The sequence below is a fragment of the Protobothrops mucrosquamatus genome, unplaced genomic scaffold (genome assembly GCF_001527695.2).
Source record: "Protobothrops mucrosquamatus isolate PMUCROS unplaced genomic scaffold, P.Mucros_1.0 scaffold2625, whole genome shotgun sequence".
In the NCBI taxonomy this organism is placed as follows: domain Eukaryota; kingdom Metazoa; phylum Chordata; class Lepidosauria; order Squamata; family Viperidae; genus Protobothrops; species Protobothrops mucrosquamatus.
In genome coordinates this window covers 243,393-247,791 of record NW_015388679.1, presented here as the reverse complement: position 1 = coordinate 247,791, position 4,399 = coordinate 243,393, and the positions used below count along the sequence as shown (strand labels likewise).

At 44.4% G+C, this 4,399-nt stretch overlaps 1 protein-coding gene across 1 annotated transcript in view; it reads right to left on the bottom strand.

Moving 5' to 3' along the window:
• The window catches only part of SLIT2 (slit guidance ligand 2), a 193,580-nt gene that overhangs the window by 188,115 nt on the left and 1,066 nt on the right, over nt 1-4,399 (bottom strand). The gene's annotated exons all lie outside the window — the stretch shown is intronic.

Below are 4,399 nucleotides of genomic sequence, written 5' to 3'. Positions count from 1 at the left end.
CCCCCCCCCTCTCTCTCTCTCTCTCTCTCTCCCTCTCTCTCTGCCCCAGGAAGACGTCAATGGCAAACCTCATCCCAAAAGGTGGCCAAAAAGAGACCAGCAAAAGTGTTCCCCGTGGAGTCACCAGGAATTAAAAACTGACTTGAAAACACCCACAGAAACACAAAGAGGAGAACAAACACTGTTATAAACAGCAGGAGCCTCTCTCTCTCTCTCTCTCTCTCTCTCCCAGCCCCGCTTGTGGTGCCAAAGAGGGGAGGTCAAAGGTGGGGACTAGGCAGCAGGCGGCCCTCTGGTTTCCCAAAGGGCCATGCAGGAAAGGGCAAGGGAGCTTCCCTGGGTTGCCTGGGAGGGCCTGGATGCCAGCTCTGAGACAACTGCCACCATGCGATGCGCAGGGAACAGATGGCACCCTCTCCCAAGTACCCGAGTGAACACCCAGTTCAGCTTTATGACGCCCAGACTGTTACCCGCTGGGTATTACCATGCCTTTTCTCTCTCCATAGCAACCAGCCAGCCATCCGGCACTCACAAAGGGATGGGGCTGAATCCGGCTCACCTCCTGGCAAGCCCTGGACCCTCTTAAATATGGGGGGGGGCAGAGGAGGAAAAGCTCCTGGTGCATCCTTTGTTTATCTTAACCATAATAACGAGGGTTTGTCTGTCTCTCTCTCTGTGTATGTAGGAGTAAAGTTTGGGAAGGGAAGGGAAGGGAAAGGGAAGGGAAGGGAAAGGGGGAAGAGAAGGGAGGGAAAGGGGAAAGGGGGAAGGGAAGGGAAGAAAATAGCAAAGCTCACATGCACCAACTCTCAGCAGTTAATCAACCTACTAAACATTCAGACCCAAGGAAAGACCTCCTGGGTGTAACAAGTCAAACACTTGCCTAAATGCAGGGCTATCATGCCAATCAATGTCCTACCCTCCCAGTTATATTAGCCGCCAGGAGTTCTCCTCTGGAAGGCAGCAGTTGGGTGTGTGTGTGTGTGTGTGGAGTGTTATTAACCTGAAGCCTCTTGTGGGCCAAACCTCTGCTCTTCTGCTCAGTGTGGGCCTCCCTCACACGAGGCCCTCTGGGACTTGCCCATCTCCTCAGGAGAGGCCAGGATTCAGAAGATCAAAACGCCCGGGCATGAGCAGAGACAGAGACCGCTTCTCCCCCTTCCTCAGTATTTCCTAGACCCCGTACAGTTCAGCATCTCTTCTCGTGTGACAAGAGACGGTCTTCCAATCACCAGGGTCCGTTGATGATGGCTACATCTCAGTTACCATGCAAAATGTGTTGAGACGGTCAGTCTAGCTGAACTTGGCTGACCTCTGGAGCGAAGAGCACGGAAGGAGGGTTGGGAGACTAGCTGAAGCACCACCAGTTGGCTTCTTACTCAGAGGTTGGGAACGGAGCTTTCACAAGGAAAAGTCAGCTTCGGCCATCTTGTTAGTTCAATCTCTTCGGTTGGCGCTCGCTTTCCTTCCGCCATGGAAGGGAGACATGGTTTTCTAACTTGACACATGTCCTCCTTTCTTAAATCCCGTGGAACGTGGCTAATAGCTTGGTGTCAAATCTAACTGACAGTCCTGATCACCAGGTCTTCGAGATCCAAAATGCACCGATCCGTGTTTTGATATGAGTGTGCGCACCAAGTCACCGTTTTTTCCTCAGCCTGTTTCACAGGGCAATAAATGTCTGGAGAAAGGGAGTAACTCATCTCTCCCTTTGCTGTTTTAAGCTCAGTGGAAGAGAGGGAAGAGGAACATCCAAGCTCCAGGCCATGTTATGGGTTTTCACCTTCATTTTTAATTCTTTACCTAGATCAGGGGTGGGCAACCGTGGCTCTTTTGTGACTCGTGGACTTCAACTCCCAGAATTCCTGAGCCCGCCTGGCTCAGCTTGGAAACCTCTCCCTTTCCCCTCAGCGTGGCTGGCTCAGGAATTCTGGGAGTTGAAGTCCACCAGTCATAAAAGAGCCAAGGTTGCCTACCCCTGACCTAGATTATAGAGCAATTGTGTTACATGTTTTTTTTATTTTAAAGATGTTGTGAAAAGTATTAGCATATTTCAAAAAATGCAAAAAAATATTGAAAAAGTTCTTGCTAGAAAATTGAATAAAGTACAGAAAGTACTTGAAACGCGGACCCCCATTGTTACATTCTCTTTCATCCTGATACTTGGTAGACACAGCAGATCAGGAATGACCACAAACACTTGCCTATTCAATATAATCCCCCCCTCCAAAGCATATGAGGAACCGCTCATGAAAAAGAGAAACATAACCTTTTGCATTAGGACAACCTATTATGAAAACGACAATACACCTGCAGAATCAGGTGCCTGAGAACCACAGGATCAACCTGCCAGAAACCAAACCTTATATCTTAAAACCGTATTCCCTGAAATAAATAGAAAACTCATTGTCAAAACTGCAAAGGTTCCTCGCCAAGTATTTTGTATTCGGCATTAATCAACTGAAAAGATCAAAAAATCTTCAGCTGTACAATTGGTTTACAAACATCTTGCATGATTATTAACATACACTAAGTATCAACAAGCTTCTTACAACCTTTGAACATCACACCTTAAAAAGGAGAATCTACACTGTCAGCAGCTTCTATTAGATAAACACGGAAATTGTCAAAACAAAAAGACACATTTTGCTCTTAACTTGCTGTTAGCCAGTAGCTAGGCAGTTTCAAGAATTTTGGCCTGCGTGAACTGCCAATCCAAAATATTTTCCTCTTCTGAAACAATTCAAGTCTTAGCCCCTTGCATAACAAGCATCCATGTCTATATCAGTAGGAGGGTAAAAAATAAAATAGTAAGTAGCTTAGAACAATAATATTTTGGAACACATTTCATGCCGTGCATTTTTACTTTGTTACTTGATAAGAGTACGAAAGGTTTATTCAACAACATACTCAAGAAAATGTTTGCGTTACAGTTTGGTATGGATGCCAAGCAACAAATCAGAAAGTTATTTGTTTTGAGCGTTCAAAATGGAGCTACACAAACCTTTAAGTTGTGAATTCCCTTTGGTCACTTCCCTCAGTGCTCCACTAGGTGTCTGCTGTAACTAACCTTTGGGTGGGAATGCTACATTTTTTTTTTAAACAAATTAAAGATAATTTCCTTGAGAGCGAATTTGGTATAGTGGTTAAGGCATCAGGCTAGGAACTCAGAAACCAGGAGTCTGAGTCCCGTTTCAGACATGAAGCCAGTTGGTGACCCTGGGCCAGCCTCTCTCTCTTAGCCCCAGGACGCAGGCAATGGCAAGCCGCTTCTGAAATCTTACGAAGAAAATGGCAGACGTTTGTTAGGCGGGAGTCAAGACTGACTCAAAGGTTACGTGTCTGTCTGTCTATGATACCCCCGTAAGACAGGGGTCTTCAAACTTGGCCCTTTTATGACTTGTGGACTTCAACTCCCAGAATTCCTCAGCCAGCGATGCTGGCTGAGGAATTCTGGGAGTTGAAGTCCACAAGTCATAAAAGGGCCAAGTTCGAAGACCCCTTCTATAAGAGGAAAACAATAAGCAGAATCTCCGTACAATTACAGAGAGAAATTCATCCCTCAACTTCATTTTTATCCACGCTCATAAAGGCACGTAATAAATCTCAAAGGACAAGTTCTGGACTCAAGACAAATATCTTCTTTTTTTACAACTAAACACAAAATCAGCCTGTTCTTCACTATTTTAACTCTTGTTCAAAGGATGACCTAACGCACTCTATCTCTTGAGTAATAAACCCTAAAAGATCCTTCAATCCCAATAAAAGGGGAACAGAGGAAATAAACTGCATCCATACACAATATTTTATTTTATTTTATTTTTTTAAAAAAAGAGAGAAAACAGTGTTTGCAGAATGAATGAAGTGTTGTTTTAAAAAGATGGGAATGTAAGCAAAGCACACAGCTAAAGACACATATGGCGATACTCTCCCAACTTAAATCCTAACGCTTAAGTGCTACCAAGATCAATATCCACACTACCAAAGTGCAACTTTCAGAGAAGTTAGCTAAGGAATGTGCCAATAAACACTTAAAGGAACAGGGTAAATCTCTCAAGAGTTTTACCACCAATTATTTAAATCAAAAATCTTCTATTTTGTTTCTATCCAATGCAATGCAAATATTGTTTACTTAGAAAGTTGATCACTTTTGAGTCTTTTTCCCCCTTTTACACAATAGTTGAATTTATCACACCACATCACAACTTCCTCCTTCCAACTCTTTAATTAATAAAGGAGAATATTTGTAGCTCAGGGCTGACATGAGGGATCCTTGGTGCTCTCTGAGCTTGGTGGTTTTCTTGCAGACGTTTCATGACCCAAACTAGGTAACATCATCAGGGTTAGAAAGAAATGGGGATTGGGAGGAGGAGGAGGAGGAGGAGGAGGAGGAGGAGGA